Source organism: Drosophila navojoa, chromosome 4, assembly GCF_054131105.1.
Source record: "Drosophila navojoa isolate 15081-1374.11 chromosome 4, UAZ_NAV_1.0, whole genome shotgun sequence".
NCBI lineage: Eukaryota > Metazoa > Arthropoda > Insecta > Diptera > Drosophilidae > Drosophila > Drosophila navojoa.
This window is the reverse complement of record NC_142892.1, coordinates 9,655,444-9,673,768: the sequence shown is the minus strand read 5'-3', so window position 1 is coordinate 9,673,768 and position 18,325 is coordinate 9,655,444. Positions and strand designations below refer to the sequence as shown.

At 44.1% G+C, this 18,325-nt stretch overlaps 1 protein-coding gene across 2 annotated transcripts in view; it reads right to left on the bottom strand.

Moving 5' to 3' along the window:
* Positions 1-18,325, bottom strand: part of LOC149091385 (uncharacterized) — a 218,933-nt gene that overhangs the window by 45,769 nt on the left and 154,839 nt on the right. The gene's annotated exons all lie outside the window — the stretch shown is intronic.

Sequence of the window (18,325 nt, the reverse complement as noted above, 5' to 3'; positions counted from 1 at the left end):
AACACGTTTTCTTAGATCTCAACTGCACTTAGTACAGATATTATATATGATTGCCATATTTGTAGAGCCAATTGCTGGCTTGTAGGCATTAAGCACTTGACATGTGGGTATGGGCGTGGCTAGTTAATTGAAGTTGTGATCGATTGATTCAAGAGTTGGCGCAATTTGATTTATTGAGTCTATTTTCTATAGAGCAGCAATTGGACAATTGTTGATATGGAAATATCTGGTTAATTGAAGCCTTAATCGATTGATTTAAGAGAGAAACAGCAGCTAAAGATAGTCAGCTAGGTGCGCCTACCTATAGCTAGACACTTGTAACTTACATCTCTTCTATTCATTTCCTGCTAATGAGCAACTGTATATAAATAAATAATCATTCTCATTCAAGGAGTTCCTAATATTTGTTCTAGTTCTCTCTTGATTCACCTTGAGCCCTGCAAAGAACTCAAATCTCAACTCTCCAAAAAAGCAACTCACATATTCTCTTCATTTGCCAGCGCACAATATAAATCGTGGGCCAGCTTAGCGGCTCTGCCTGGCAGTCTAATCACTGTCAATGGCTCTGCAATTGCGCCTTATTTAAATTACAAATTCGGGCGGCAGCAACAAGGCAACAGGGCAACAGGGCTGGCATAAGTTCTGGCCGCATGCCACAGGCAGGAAAATTTAAACTCTAAACAGGCGCAACAAACGGACAGGCGTACCACAAAAATCGGGTCATCTCGAATGACAAATGTGGAGCGCATCGCATGTGAATGAGAATGAGAATGCGAATTTGTATTGGGTTGATTGTGCAAAATGCAGAGCCAAGAGCCAACAGTGAACAGCCAACGGCCAACGGGCATTCGGTCCATATGTTTTCGATGCTGTATCCGGTTGCCATTCGGGTTGACTTTCAAAATGTCAAATACATTAAACGTTCATTTGCGTGCTGAGGTGCGCTACAAACTGCAAACAGAGAACGGCGGACGGCGAACGGCGAGCAGCGAGCAGCGAGCTGCGATTTGGTGGGCAACCAGCCACAAAGAGAGATATGGCAGCTGATATGGCGGCACTGGCGGACTGGCATGGGCCAGAAGGTGGCCAAAACGAGCTAAAGAGTCGTTTAGTGTGCGACAGTTGAAATTTACCTTTTGGCCATAATGACATCACGTACACAAAAGGTGTGCGTTCTGTGCCCTCTACGCTGGCCACAAATACATATGCCAGTTGTTGCATCCTTTCATATGTGTGTGTAAGTGTGTTTGTGTGTGTGTGTGGGTGTACTAATGCGGTTGTGGGCTGCTGTGGCTAGGGCTCAGCTAATGTGTATCCAAAATGAAGCCAATGGACAATCACATAAAACAAATTACACGAAAAACTTCAGCCAAAGCCCTGAAAAGTATGCTACAAAATGCAACTGCAGCCGGCCCAGAGCCATTCGATTGGCATTTCGAGCGCATGCTGAATACAAAATACACTGAAAATGCACATTTTCATCTGCATTTTCATATTGTTTAAGGAAATCAGCTGCAAGTGTTTAGCTGGGGATTGAGTAAGTTTTTTCATTGTCTTTTAAGCTGCCGATGGGAGAGAAGAGATGGACGAAGATATAAGTCCATATATATGTAGATAGTCCCTTGATTCTATAAATGTGTATCCATAATAAATATTCACATATCCATACTGAACTCTAACCAATATATGTATATCTACACAGTTTATATTGAGCATCTCTTGCTCAAAACAACTATCTCCGTATTGAGACACCTTGGCACAGTTCTCTGCTTTTCTCTCTAGTTATCATCATTATCAGCTCACATGTAGCTGGACTCCCAGTATACCCGATGCGTGCGTAATAAAGGAGTGCAAGTGTAGCTGGCACAATGAGAAGGTAAGTCGCAGGGGCTTGGGTTACCTTTTTCTATATTGGAAGCGCTGCAAATCTTTACAATCAACGCGTTTGAGTGTGTCGGGCAGGTTGAGTGGGTGCACGGTGCTCGGGGCGCTGTGCGCCATGTTACCAAACTGACTGTGAGATAATCAAATGAAAAAACGTAAATGTCTCGTTAAATTGCACAGAAATTAGATTTTTTTTGTGCAACGCCTCATTCGCCTGGCCCCCCCCCCCCTTTTTGGCCAAGTGCGAGTGCCATGAAAATCAGAGCATGACCACTGGTGTGTGTGTGCGTGGGTGGGTGGCATGCAGGGGGGTCGGCTAGCTGTGTGAAAAATCAAATTAAGTATACGTAAAACGCGAACAGCAACCAGAGCCATGGCCAGAGCCACGCAGGCTTGCGCTGATGCTGAAAATCAAGGCGAGCTGTCGATTGGTAAAAGCTTTTAAGGTGACCAGCTGATGGCCCCGGCAATGGTCCGCCAGCTGGAGCCGGGGCACTGAACAATATGGGAACAGCCTGGCTCTGGTCACCGCACGCTAAAAGCCAACTATACTGCTACCTTTAATTGGATTACAAGTGTGTGTGTGCGTGTGAGTAGAGTGGACATCCTGTGAGGGAGGGCAGCGTGCGGCCAATGCCAAAAGTTGTGAAAAGCATAAGTTTGCATTTTTATGAAGCGCCAACCGAATGCCATATGGCAGCCAAGCACATTAGAGAAAACCAAACTAAAGTGGAGAGCGTTACGCAAATAGTTTAGGGGGCGGAAAACGCTTGCAGAGGAGAGGAGAAGAGTGTGGGGGAGAATTGAGATTGAGATAGTCGAACAACAGCAAAGGTGTTTTTGCCAAGTGCTGCTGCTGCTGCTGCTGCTGCTCCTGCAGGTTGAATGTAACCCAGAAGTGAACTGAAGGTGAGTCTGAGCTCAGGGCTAAGTGGATTTCATATTTAGGGCGAGGGAGAGAGAGGGAGAGTAGCGCTGGTGAGTGTGTAAGCTAAAGCAAAGCTCAGATATTGTGAATCTATTGCAACATTTTAGAGCAAAAGTTTAGCGTAAATTTATTTTGAACGCATCGCAGCTGATAAGAAAAAAATATTGAATAGCTGGAGGCAACAAGAGCTAAGGTGTTTAGATTGAATGTGAGGTGAGTACGGGGTAGATATAAAGATATATCTGATACAGGTAAATCGTATTTCAAGCTGATCTTCTCAAGCAAGCTGGCATGCGATATATATAGATACATACATATATACATCGTATGTATATAAAGCTCAAGCAAGTCATTGCTGGCATATGACATATGTATATACATATGCGATATATCGATATTTTACATATATAAAACGTATATAAAGCATATGCAAACCATTGCTGTCATACGATATGTATAGATAAACGATTTATTATATATATTAATCGTATATAAAACTGTTCTGCTTAAGCAAGACTTTGCTGGCATACGATATATATAGATATAAGGTATATTATATATATAAATCGTATATAAAGCTGATCTGCTTAAGCAAGACTTTATGGCAAACGATATATATATATATATATATATATATATATATATATATATATATATATATACGATATATTATATATGTAAATCGTATATAAAGCTGATCTACTCAAGGAAGACTTTGCTGGCATACGATATATATAGATATAGGATATATTATATATGTATATTAGCTAATCTGCTTAAGCAACCATACGATATATATAGATATACGATATATTATATACATATTTCGCATTTCAAGTTGATCTGCTCTAGCAAGCCTTTACTCTCACATAAGTAACTCCATAAATATATTCATTCTCACTTTCTCACTTACTGGATCACAGCTCTCGGCTCTCGGCTCTCGCACATCCAGCGCATGCAGCATATGAGATCAGCAGCCGCAGTCTGTTTAACTCAATTAGCGTTAAATGCGCAGCTGGCAGCAAAAGTCGCCTTTGCTTAAATATGCATCAATGTTGTCAATAAATGGGCGGCATGAACCTTTTCGCCTACAAAGCGAATTGGTTATTAAGCTTTTGGGCTGCGCACAGCTCGCTCGTTGCACGTTGTCCGTTCGCCCATTCGCTCGTGCCTCGAATTTGGCTGTGCATTTTAATTTAATTAAAAGTTATGGCAAATGTAGCGAAAGAGGTGGCGCAAGGCTGTTCGGCTTTTGGTTGGGCGCCCAATAATAAACCAAATTATTGCATGTATAAATGAATTTGTGAGCGTTGCGTTTACGTTTGCCGCTGCCGCTGCCGCTGCCTCTGCCACTGCCTGCAATTAGGCGCAGCTGGCGCTTGTTTCGCTTGTCGGGCGACAAAGACGGCAGGAGAAGCAGGAGCAGCGGGGCGGACAGAGCTGAGAGACCTTCGTGTTGCCTGTTTTGCTGTGGCTTTTGAGCTTTTTGCGCCAAACATTTACCCTCGCATAATTGAGTTAGGCATTTAACACAGAGCACACACACACACACACATGCATATTAAGTTGACTTTTGCATAGTTTTGTGCGCCTGAAAGGCATACCAATATCATAGTCAGTCGAGCTGCAACCGCTAGCAGTAAAACTTGAGCCTTTTGTGTTGATACAGACGACATGACATTTAATCTATTGTCAAATTTTGGAATAATTTTGCCTTTGCTAGTTAGTTTCTAATTGGCTTTGTGCTGTCGAAATTGCCTAAGAATTTTCCAATTTAATTGCATTACGCCCGCCCACGGCCCACCGCCTACCTCCTCTCGCCTTGTGGCGCTTCGCTGCCATTCACAATTGTCTCACATTAATCATCTATTGTGCCGAGCGCTAAATAGTTCTCTCTCTCTCTCTCTCTCTCTCTCTCTCTCTCTCTCTCTCACTCTCTCTCTCGGCATCGAAACTTTATTAATAATCAGATTTCCAGCTGCATTTCGGTCGGCTCTGTTTGCAATCAGCTGCCAGGCAATTGGAAAGATGTGCAAGGCGAATGTGAATGCGAATACTATCGCATGTCGCACGACAGTTGTACGTGTTCATTGCTTACCTTTTGGCCACTGGACACTGGGCATAATCAACTTTGGCATGCGCCTCAGCTAATTAAGCTATTCAATGCCGGCCAAACAATGAAAGACAATGCCGGACAAGTGCTGCACACGTAACTGAGATGAATCAAAGGATTATGTTACAATGCAATTGCCAGTGACAAAGCGGCCCATACAGAGCGAGATTGTGGCTGATGATGTTTATACCCTGTACGTTGTTGTAGAGTGTGATAGCTAAGCGTTTGATATAACTTATGCAACAGGCTGATCAAATGATGTCAAATAGAAGTTGCAAATTGTTTGAGGTGTGTAGGAGAATGGGTGTTAGATTGTGATTATGATGATGTATTATGAACGAGGTTTTCAGTGTACAGAAAGTTTTCTTAAGAAAAGTCAACAGTGAAACACTTTCTTCAGAAGAATTTCTTAGTGCTAGAGCTGTATTAAGTAACCAGAGAAAAAGCCTAAGAGAAGAGTAACTATGATCCAGGTAGATTGCTTAAGATATGTGAGCAGGAGATAAGCAATAGCAGAGATAGGAGGATAAATCTAATACTGCTAGAAGCTCAAATGAAGTCACAGGTATTTAAGCTCTGCTGCTAAGCAAGTCAAAGAGAAACGTTTACATCTGCCCATAGCCTATATACAAATAGTTCAAGAAAACATAGCTACACCCACTTGAAGAGCAAAATGGAATACAAACTCAGTCAATCAGCCTTAATATACATCTACACAAAATAGTTCAAATTCTATTGCCAATCAGTTCACAATGACAGCTCAAAAAAAAAAAGAAAATGCCAACAATAATGCATTAGACAAAGCTCTAATGAGATTAGCTAGAGCAGCACATGCAGAGATACATATATCATATTTAACTCACTGCGAGCAGTTCTTGCATATGCAAATGACTTGCTTAAATGGGATTGTGTGAGACATGGAATACAACTTATGCAGCTAGAGTGAATGGAATGCTTTTAGGAGCTGCTTGCTGGGCAGATAGAGTGCTCGACTGTCATTTCCGCAGTTCATTAGGCTGAGCAACGTCATATCTGCACTGTTCACATTCATAAACTGCACTTAATTAGATTATTATTGAAAACACACACACACACACACACACACACACATACGCACACGTAGACAGACAAAAGTAACAAACAAACCTGAGTTAGACACAATGGCCATACCAAAAGCCAAACAGTTATACCGGAGCTGGGTGACCGCAGCAGGAGTAGGAGCAGGAGCAGCTACTGCTGGACCACAACAAAATGTGTCTGATGCAAACACAATGCCAGAAAATGTCTCAGACCACAGCATGTTCAGGGAGACAGAGAGAGAGAGGGAGAGAGCGGCGGGAGGGGTAGGCCAACAACTGTCTGCATAAGTTGAAGATAAACGTAAACCGCATGCACGGCACAATAAACAGACATCCGTGTGCATTTCCCTGACTATTTGTCAAAAACATTGCAATAACAACGAAGGCCAGCGATGGGCAGCCAAAAACCAACAGCAGATAAACCCCAAACCAAGCCAAGGGACATGCCAGATGGAGCTGGAGTGGGAGTTGCAGCTGGAGCAGGAGCGGGGACATGCCACGATGCATGTTGCAGGATGCAGGATGCTCGATGTTTGCACTGGCATTGCCAGCGATAATAAACCAACAACAACAACAACAACAACAACAGCAGCAGCAGCAGCAGCAGCAGCAGGCCACGCGAAATGAGAAATGCAGCATAATATTAACCACAAACTGAGATTGCATGAAGGCGTGGCAGGCAGCCAAAGACCACACAACAGCAGCAGCAGCAGCGGCAGCCATAGTTGGAGCTGGAGTACAGCATGCATGGAGCTGCATCTAAGCCTCCTTTCTAGCTGCTTTGGCTGCCTCTATTGCTATGCCAGGCATGGCCTTCACACGGCTACGCTGACTTTGTGTGCGGGTTTTTTGATTTTGCGGGCGAGCAGGCGGAAATGAGCTGCTGTTGCATAGGCACCCACACAAACACAAACACACACACACACACACTCACGTCATACATACAACGTAATAACAAACGAAACACTGCATAAATTCAAAATCGAGCATTGGCACTGCAATTCGGTCTAAGCCCACTTGGTATTTGGCTAGAGCTCAGTTGCCAAAACTGTCCAATTGTCCAACTGCCAGCCTGTCTCTCTGTCTATTTGCTTTGCTTTGCTCAGTGTCCATTGCCCGTTGCCAGTCTGGCCATTGTTTGGCCCACGGCTTTTGTGCTGTTAATTTTTTGTTAAGCACTCGACTCTAAGGCTAAAATTGCTTCGTCGAGCCCAAAATAAAGCCACTTATGGGCTAACCCAAAATTGAGCAGGAATGATACATAATCAAAAATATACCTATCTAGAGTTGGCTGATGAGCCTTGCTGAGCTGCAGAGCGAGTCAAGCGAGGGCTGCTTTATAACTAACTGAAAGAAGACTTTGCACTGATTTTCGTGCTTGCTGGGGGAGTGGAAAGAGAATCTAGCTTTACATTTTTTAATTAAAAAGATTTTATATTGTTAAATTTCCATAAAGTGCAGCTTTTATTACTTAATCAATTAAATAAATAAAAAGTCGATACAAATCGAATATTGCTAGCAAATCATAAATATTAAGTTTTTCAGCTAAGCCAACTTGAATGGAAATTAAAGCAATTTCTTTTTTTACATTTCCCACTGCACTTCACCTCTCTCCCTCTCTCTTTCTCGCATTGCTCTGAAAGTTTTCTCATAAGAACTTGAAACGAAGTAAATATGAAATGATTGTTATGCGTTTTCAACTCTGTGGGGGAACTTTTGAAACTGCATTTGGTAATTGAGCAATCGATGCGTTTGGCATTGGCCAATGGCGAGGGCTCTAAGCACAATGCCTGGCGCTCGGCTGTGGGGCATACTTAAGCCAATTTTAATTACATGCATGATGATTGCGTGATTCAGAATGCATTCAAAGCTCAGTTGGAAACGAGAAACTGTTAACGGGCAACTGGGGAGTGAGGGGGAGCTGGTAACTGGGAACTGACAACTGGCAAAAGCAAAGTTCGTAGATGGGATTTATCAACACCGCATTTGTCGCAAAAAGAATGTAAAGCTAATTGAATATGAGAGGCACAGAATGAGAAGGATAGAGAGAGAGAGAGAGGTGGATAGGAATGTAAATGGAACTAGGCAACGCAAAGCTCTAGCTATGTCTAAGCCATCGGAAGCCACAACGACAACGAGATCTCTGAATATGCTTCAGAAGATGATGATGATGATGATGACGATGATGATAATACTGAGAAAGGGTCTCACAATGCGAATGCAAATGCGGATGAGGCTGGTGCGCCGAGCCACTAATGGAAAAAGCATCAATGGGGCTTATGAATGAGCAGAGAGTGGCGACAACAATTTATGGATTTTACACTGTGAGCAGCACCTGTCGCTGTGCGTATTTGTAGATTTGCTAGTGCCAGGCTGAACCTTGGCAAATAACTGGCTAAGACCATTGCGAGTGGCTGCTGCTGGCTTGCACCAATCGCTCGCTCGCCTCGCCCAAAGGTAAAGGCGGTTCGCAGCGATGTTTTAAAATGGCGCCCATGACGTAAACAATAACCTTATAAACTGTAAGGCCGACTTGCTGCCCCACCACCCGCTCCCGGCGTTCATCTGACCCGCTGTGAGTGTGCGTGTGCGTGCGTGTGTGTGCGCGCTGTATACACAAATAAACATTCAAGTGGAATTATTGCAACGAAATTCAAAGGATTACGACAAAAGCACGTTCACAGGATTCACCAGCAGCAGTTGCTGCTGCTGCTGCTGCTACTGCTGCACTGCAAGGCACGGCCATGGTCCGGGTCCGGGTCCGGGTCTGGGTCCGGGCTCGTGGCCGGGTTTGAGTTCGTGTTGCCAATGACAACAATGCGGGCGGAATGCCAGCCCCGGCATGAGGATGAAGCCGGTGGGCGGCCAGTTCAATGAAGGAAAATTATGAAGCCTTATTTATTGTTTATGCGTGAGCATAGCTCATGGAGCGCATGAAGCGTTCCACTCGTCTGCCAGTTTCCTGCACTCCAAATTCTTTGTAATTTTTCCCAATTTTTTGTTGTTGTTGTTGTTGTATATGCCAGCAGTAGAGTATCGGCACTATATAGCATAGTTAACTCAAGTGGCGATCAACTATGGAATGATCAGCAGAGTTGAGGTGGAATAATGGAGCTGAGCAGGAGAAGGTAATTGAGGAGAAGCTAAGAGATCTCTTATTAAAGATAATCTTTATATAGTTATAACATATATAATTGAAATAGTAATCCAGCTTCTTTTTTAAGTGTATTCTAGTCTCGTCTCTCTCTGTCTCTCTCTCTTTTTCTCTGCGTCTTTCAGTTTAAAATATGAATGCATTTTAAATATATATTCATAGCACTCACATTAGCCAACTATTTTCACATATCTTCCAACAATTCGTAAGCATATTGGGTCGTCGTGTCTCTAGACGTGCAGGACATCGTTTTGCGGCGGGGGCTCGAGCAGAAGGAGCAAACGAGTGGAGGACGCAAAGGCTTGGCGCTTGGCGCTTGGCGCTTGGCGAATGTGAAAAATTTGCACAAATAAATATGAATTGCACTTTAATGCATATTAAGCGAATGGCTGGGGCGTGAGAGAATGGGGCGTGTCAGCCGTGGCAGTTTATTATTAAATAAAGTAACCAGGGCCCCACTGTGCGTGCGTCATGTTTGTTTGTATTCAATATTCATTGTTGTGTATAATTGAGTGAAAAGCATATGTATATACATATATAAATGTATGTGTGTGTGTGTCTGTGTATATTTGTGTGATTTACACAGAGGCTGGGCGAAAAATTCAATATTATGCCAATGCAAATAAAAATGATATTGAATTGTTGAAAATTTTTATTAAGTGTATCGCGAGCGTGCAAAGCCGCATCCAATCAGAGCTCCAGCCCGGATGCCAGAGTAAACATTGGTAATTGTTCGTAGACGAACGCGATGCACACACACACACACACACACGCGCACACAATGAACGAGTGCCAGCCAATCGACAGGCAGTCAGCCCGTTGCGGACAAAGGAGTAACTTACCGGAGACATGTGCAAAAGGGTATTTAAGGTATTGACCGTAATTCCGGAACTTACCTGTAAAAAAAAAGAGACGAGAAGAAACCAGTTGAAAAACAGAAATTGTAAAACAATTAGCATTATTCAGTTATTGTTTGCCAAATGATGAAGTGCTTAAAGTTAAGCGCGAAAATAGTATGAATAATGTGACTATATGAATGGAATGAAAGTCAAGCTATCTGTGAGTTTACGATAAACGTGTATTAAATTGTATTGCATAGTAGTAAAATATAATACAAGTGTAATATAAGGCAGCTAGTCTGAAGTTGAAAGCGTAAGGGTAAAGGGCGGCAATGCCACTCCCACTTTCCTTACCTTTTATATATTAAATTAAAGAAAACACGTTCAGTATTTGTGATAAGCCGAGAGACAGAACAACAGAAATGTTTGAGAACTCACTCTTCCTCTTTTTTGAGCGAAAAATAAAGCGAAATCGAATTAAAAGTTGTTGAAGGCTTTGCCCGGAACTAACTTTCATAAAAATACAACTAATTAGCAGAGCTTCTGATTATAATTAAAGGCTTGTGAACCTATTACGTTAATACGCATTCCACGAATAGACTTCAGTCCAAAAATTGTAAGCTGTAAGCACTTCAAGCTCATTTCAAGCCAGTGCTCTGCGTATCTATTTATTAGTTTCTGGCTGAAAGGTGTGTGGGTGTGCGTGTGTGTGTGTGTGTGTGTGTAGGTGGGTGTATCTCTGTGTTGTTGTGTCTAGAGAGCGAGACGAGAAATCAGCGGCGCTGTGTTTTGAATTATTTTGAATTATGCATTCCGAAATTTCGTTGCGCGTTGCAAACTAAATTTATTATTAGAGTAGCTGCCGCATTACGTGGAACGGCAAACGATGAAACTTTTGCTCGTTCCAGCTGCAGGTGCCGCTGGCTGCTGCTGCTCGTTGCTGTTGGCTGCAGTGATTCATCAGAATTTATGCAGCAGCCAAGCAAAGGACCCAGCTGGGTGAGGTGGGCGGTGGGCGGTGGGAGGTGTGAGGTGGGGCATGTTGTTATTTCTTTTTGTGGCCGCCATATAATTTGATATGCTGGCTGGCAGTTGCATTTGCCGCTGCTACTAGCGCTCATAAATTCGCCGCGCATAGGTGGCAAGGTGTGGTGCAGCAGCAGGAGAAGCAGGAGCAGCCACCAGAGCGATAGCTCCAGCCAACCCCCGCCAAGGGCTGGGACACATTTATCTGCTACTCTGACATGCATGGCATTAACTGGCGCTAACGCTGGCGCTGGCTCTGGCGCTGTGGATTAATGAAGTGCCCTCGAGATTAGCCGACAGTCGAGCGAGAGATGGCAGCCGGCGGTGAGCAAAGTTATTGACAAAACTGTTGTTGGCCATAAATTTTGTTATGGCCTCGCGAGCAGCAGTTAAATTAATTGCCCAACTCGTAAACACCTTCTCTCCAAGGAGCCCAGCCCACCGCCCTCCCCACTGTGCGCAGCTGCTCGAGCTGCATATCGCGTGCATATTAGCAACTCGAGTCCATGTTTTTATGCCGTTTTAACACTTTTGGCTAAACAGCTCACGTGCAAATGTCACCAGAGCGAGCTGCTGCACGCGAACATCAAATATAATAATTATAATAAGCGAGCCAGGCCAAAGCTAGCCGACTTTAATCATGAAACGATATCAAACTGAGGAGCAAAGCAGAGACAGAGTGAGTGGGAGAGAGAGAGCGAGAGAGAGAGCTGGCAACTTCCGTTGTCGACTTGTTTTATGCTTCCGGCCAGCGGAAGTGTTTGCCTAGTTGCGCGCTAGTTTTGTCGCCTGCAATCGACCAGGAGCACTTGGGAGAGACTCTGGCGACGTAGACTTTGATTTGCATATTGCTCAGGCTCGGGCTCAGGCTAAGGCGAAGGCTCAGGCTCAGACTCAGGAAGCTAAGGACACTGAAGTCGACTCGCTCAATTGTTAGCACTCTGTCCTTGCACACACACACACACCCACTCGCACACACACAACACGTGACAACAATGCAAAACTTGGCGAGTCAATTACCCAAGACACATTAGCAGCTGCGTGTCTGCCCGTTAGCCCGCTCCGTTGCCTGGCGACTGACAAATCTCAATGCAATTGCCGTGCGCACAGTGGTGCACATCAATAAATGATAAAAGATATCATTAGAAATGCTCCACACAACTAAAGCTGCATTCAATATGGTTTACCTACACTTCAACATAGCTCTAATTATGCTCAATTTTCACACATTTATTCGCTCATCACCTATTGAAATTTCAACTTTTGCCCATAGTTCGTGCTTAAGATATCATCCGCTCCATAAGCTGACAACATGAGTGAGAAAACTTGTTGAGCGAACGAGCTGGGAGGGCCTTATCTTTGGCGTCAACTGCTCAGAGCTTGCAGCACATTATGTACAACTCATTTAAAGCCGCCGACTCCAAAAACTTGACTAGTTTTTAAGGGTACGAACAGCAGCGAGTACAACTTTGTGTTGAGTTGCGTCTTGCTGCTGCAAAATGGCTTGGAAAAAATTGAAAAATTGAAAAAAACAAAGAAAAATTATTTATGCCGGTTTTGTTGAAGCTGTCAATAGCCTTGCCAAGATGCATAGCCTCCAGTTCGCACTCTGCTCCTCTCTCTCTCCCTCCCTCTGTCGTGTCATTGAAAATCTAGCTAGCTACACAAAGTTGTGGGACAGCATGCGCTTGCATGCAAAAGTCTACTTTGTTGCCTTAAGTACTTATGCCGACGACAGCAGGATGTCGCAGGATCTAGCGCCAAGATGAAGACGAGCAGGAGCAGGAGCAGCAGCACGTTGCTCATTCGCCCCGTTGTATACTTTGTCTGGCTGCGCTTTTCTTTAGCGACGGCTGCAGAGCTTAGCATAATTTTAGGCAAACGCACGTTGCTTAGTTTATAGGCTGCGACGTCGCAGTCGCAGTCGCCGTCGGCGTCGCTAGCTCGCTGGCTCACTCCTTGTCACTGTTTGCAAAATGTCAACTGTTTTTAATTGCCTGACAGCACGGGACACGCACAGGCACAGGCGGAGATGGCTCAACATTGTCTGCATACCATTGGCCATGGCGCTGGCACGTCCGAGCAGGCAAAATTAGCTGCTCGCCGGCTGCTTGCTGTCGTCTCTGCCTGCCCTGCTGGCCAGCCAACTTAAAATAACTGTAAAATTGTGTAACAAAAGGATTTTCATAAGCTTGGCTCATAAACTATTGTGCCAACGCACTGACAGCAGCCAGCCCAGCCCAGACAGCCAGCCAGTTCAACCCGTCCGCCCGTCTCCTTCAGCTGTTCAATTTAATGGCTCTGCCCGCGTCGTCGAACTTTGTCGAATGCCGTCGCAAAATTCTGAAAATGTGACGCTGATGATTTTCTTGAGCGGCAGCAGCAGCAGCAGCAGCTGCGCTTCACATTTTTGCATAAAACTGTTCGAATTTATAAATATTTTAAGGCAATGCTAATGCGTGCTCCCCCCATCCTGCTGGAGCTAAGCGTCTGTGCCAGCATGAAATGTAATCGACTTTCAGTATATGTTCAACAAATATTGAAACAGATCTAACTAACTAGCTTAACATATATGCTAATTTTATAGTTAAACATGTGAGCAGGCTTGCCTTGACTTGGCCGTGGAACTTCCTAAAGTCGGGCATCTATTCAATTAACACTATCCTACACAAGCTGTGCCAATTTGTGCCTCTATACTCACACACAGTCAGCATATGCAGATATTTGGGCATAAGCCGGCAAGGCTAGCCGTCGCTAATTAATTTTAATGCGTGAAATTTGAAGCAATGCTCAGCAGAAAAACATACAAATGGCAAAGCAAAAAGGGTAGCGCGGTGGTTGTTGGGTGGGTCAAGTGCGCCACTCGACTGCATTGGCGGCAATTGCTACTGCTGCTGCTGCGTGGGTTAAGCTGCTTATCAAGTTGAGCATTGAAATTATAGCCGCCAGCTAGACACAAGCACAGAAGAGAGAAACAGAGCGCAGCACTTTGTTATTGTGGTGTTGTTGTTTCTCTCGTGTTGCTGTTGTTGTTGTTGTAGCAGCAGCAGCAGCAGCAGCAGCAGCAGCACGACGACTACAAAGGCATCCTTTTAAATTTCCTGTCATTTGCCACACAATACGCTGGAGAGCGGCTGCAATTGTTGTTGGGCCACGGTAGCTGCTGCGTTGCAGTCAAGTAGGGGCGTGCCGCGGCAGTGGGCGGGCAGGCAAGGCAAGTCAGTGCCGAGTCTATTTGTCTACTCATACAAAACGCGCACAGCACTCAGCGCGTCGCTTTGCTTGTTTGCTAGAATTTAGCCGCTGGGAATTTGCATTTTTCATTACGCAGCCGGGTAACGAACAGGGCTGGCTGGCCAGCAGGGACGAGCTGAAGGGGGCAGCAGCAGCAGCAGCGAACGCCATATTAACGCCTAGACCCGTTCATGGGGTTAAAAGCTAGTTTCCGGCGGAAGTGGCTGCTGCCGCAGCTTGTCCCCAGCACGCCGCGCCTCACCTCCCCTCGCCATGCCACGCCACGACTCGTTCCGACTCCACGCGCTCCACAGTGGCCCATGTAAATAAATTTCTGTGCGAAATGAAATGAATGTGATTGCCACACGCCCAGCCACATTGCAGCACCCCCAATCGCAGTGGCTCCCTCTCGCTCTCGCACACTAGCGCCATCTCGCTCGGCTGCTGCTGCTGCTGCTGTCGGAAGCAGTTATTATGGCAGCAGCATATTTGGCAGCTCTTGGGTTTTTGGCTTTTTGGTTGCTAATTCTAATTGACTTGGGATTTTGCAGCTCGCCGCCTTGCATTTAATGCTTAATGGCAGCTGGTTGTTGTATTTGGTATTTGGATTTAGTTTTAGTTGTGCCTGCACTAATATTTGCATGTGTGTGTGTGTGTGTGTGTGTGTGTCAACGCATTCAAATTCATCCCTAGCCATGGCAACCCATACAATGGCCACGAATTGAGCTCTAATTTTGACTTCATTTACGAAACAATTCATGATTTGCTTTAGCTTGATAAAGCCTTCAGAGATTTGTCGGATTTACTAAGATAATAATTATTCCAATGATTATAATTGAATTGCATTTGAGATCTATTGAGACTAGTTGGAGGTCATATGTTACACCGAAATCATATTATATTCATTTCTACTTCTACTTCTACTTCTACTTCTACTTCTACTTCTACTTCTACTTCTACTTCTACTTCTACTTCTACTTCTACTTCTACTTCTACTTCTACTTCTACTTCTACTTCTACTTCTACTTCTACTTCTACTTCTACTTCTACTTCTACTTCTACTTCTACTTCTACTTCTACTTCTACTTCTACTTCTACTTCTACTTCTACTTCTACTTCTACTTCTACTTCTACTTCTACTTCTACTTCTACTTCTACTTCTACTTCTACTTCTACTTCTACTTCTACTTCTACTTCTACTTCTACTTCTACTTCTACTTCTACTTCTACTTCTACTTCTACTTCTAGCCCATACTCTTTATACTTTCTCTATCTTCCTCTCCTCTCTTCTCATGCTCTCCCTTCTGGGAACCACATTGTCATTTCTCGCTTATGGCGCACATTAACAGACGACTTTCAATTTGTGCCAGAGCAAAGCACGTCCTTCTGCTCCTTCCTCGCAGGACGCTTTGGTAGGACAACTAATAACTTGTACCTGCCTAAAGCGCACATTATTAATCAAAGTCAATGCAGTAGTAGACGCCGTTGCCCCTTCTCCTGCTGGGGCCAACGCTCTCGTTTATTGCGACAGCGATTTTTGCGCCTAATCAATTTGCAAACGTCACAGGAGGCAGCCGAGCACCAAAATGGAAAAACATTGAGTTGGATAAAAAGGAAGCCGTCCAAGCGATTCGACGACTGCTCGACAACGAATTTATTTCATTTGTGTTAGCATTTTGCATTTCATTAGGTTTTCATTAAATAAAATGTTGAATTACACGCATAATTTATTCGCTGCCAGCCAGCGCTCAGTTCGGTTTTTCTTCTTTTTCTTTCTCTTTTCTCTGCCCACTCTCTCATCACACTCTTCTCCTGCTTTTTCGTAGATTTTTCTTTCTGCCAACCCAACCCCTAGCCAAACACACACGCAAAGGCAATCGAAACAAATTACAATAAAATGCCAAAGATGCGTGCTAAAAGATTAAAGCCTGGCACGAAATGAAGCGAATAGCCAGAGAGCAAGAGAAACTTGATTACCATATGGTAAGAGTGAAGGAGCTCTCCCTCGCTTAGCTGCTTGTCTCTCTTGTTGTAGTTGGAGTTGTCGCTGGCCGAGCCGAGAAGGCAAAATATTTATACAGCTTCCTGGCGGCGAATCAAAGGTTGTTCCAGCTTTCAGCTTTCACTCGATCTGTCTCCCCCCCTCTCTTTCTCTCTCTCTCTCTATTTGGCTTCAGTTTGACCCTAATGATAAATTACTTTAATTAATGCCGCCATATTGCCGCAGTGAGAAGCATTTTGGCCTGGCCATTTTGCAAGTTCATTGGGTTTAATTTGTGTGCGTGTAGGCGAGCCAGCAACTAGTCTCTCTCGCTCCCTCTCTCTCTGTCTCTGTCTCCCTCACTCCATCGCGGGCGGGGACTGATTTATTTAGTTCCGCATTTTGTCTATGCTTTTGTGCTAATTTTATTTTCGCCGACTGCCGACTGCCGACTGCCGAGTGCTGAGTGCCAAGAAAATGCAACAGGCGCAACGCCGCTTGACATATTTGGACCTCAACCAAAGGCAGCTTAATTAATTGGCTTAGCTGAACCCGAAGGACACGCAACCGAGGCCTGCCAGGCCAGGCCGAGCGGAGTGCGAGCAGCTTTAAGTTCACTCAATAAACTTAAGTTCAGCAAACTATCAAATGACACTTTTACCTACAAAACAAGACCCAAAAAAGCGTGACTGCTCGCACACGTGACCAAAATATACAAAACTCTGACGTTGATTGCGTGTGGTGTGGTTTTTTGGTTTTGGAGCACAGTAAAAGAGAAAAAAACATGCACACACACATACACGAAATAAACAACATAAAAAAGGCTGGGGAATTGAGTAAAAGAGCGCTGGGGATCACAGGTACAGTGGCATGGGAAGAAAGTCTAGAGGATACAGGGTGACCTATACAGGGTGCATATGGCGAACGAGGCAAGTTTATGATGAATTAGGCAAACGGGAGATATATGTACATATATAAGAATAAATTTAGAGAAGTTTAAATAATTTAATGATGTTTATAAATATTTATATATATTTATAAATAGTTATAGTTAGCTCAGTAAACTTCACCTATTATATTGCCCTATCGAGCACCCAGTATGCTCAAGTCTAAACTATATTTAATTTGAAATTATGCCCAGCTAATATAATTTAAAATTCCAGTGGTGTCCACGGCAACGCTCTCGTCGACGTCCTCGCTAGTCCTTTTCCGTGTACCGAAATGGACAACACATGAAGCTTACCCCCCACCGGAAGAAGCAAGGAGAGCGGAGAGAAAATCTTAAAATGAGCACTCAAGTGGCAGAGCACAAACACAAGATGCCTGGGCAGCACTAAGAGCTGGACAAAGTAACCAGAAAGGGAGAGAGAGAGAGAGAGAGAGGGCAGAGATGGAGCAACGGTAGCCAATACAACGCACGAAATGTTAGATATATAATATATATAAAAATAAAATTAATATTAAATTAATTCTGAACATGAAGTGTGTGAAGAAAATTGCAAAAGTCGCTGTAGCATTTTTTTCCAATTCCATAAGCGAACTTCAATTTCAATTCAACTTACGTGCTGCATTCAGCAGCAACAGCAACAACAACAACAGCAACAACAACAACAACAACAACAGCAGCAGCAGCAACTGAGAAGCCAATTTCATACAAATGGCCAATGCTGACCATGAAAGCCAGCTAGTGGCCAAGATATGTGTGCGTATGAGTGTGTGTGTGTATGTGTGTGTGTCTAAGGCGATTTATGGACAATAGTATTTCTAGTTTTTGGTATGAAGCTAAAGCAGAAGCAGAAACGGAAGCTGAAGCTGAAGCTGGAGATGGCAGCATCTATGGCATGACAAATGCGAGTCAAAAGAAAACTCGCCGCTGCACTTTATTATGCCCTACGAAAATTAGCAACTAAAGGACATAACATACGCATAAAAGCAAACAAATGTCAGCTACAGATGCAAGCAACACAAGCGCGCGCCCTCCGTCAACCCCGTCACCCCCTCAGCCATGAACCCAGTCAATCCCACGCGCATGTAGTAAAGTCCCATTGAGCAGAGCAGCAGCAGCAGCAGCAGCACAATGGCTGAAG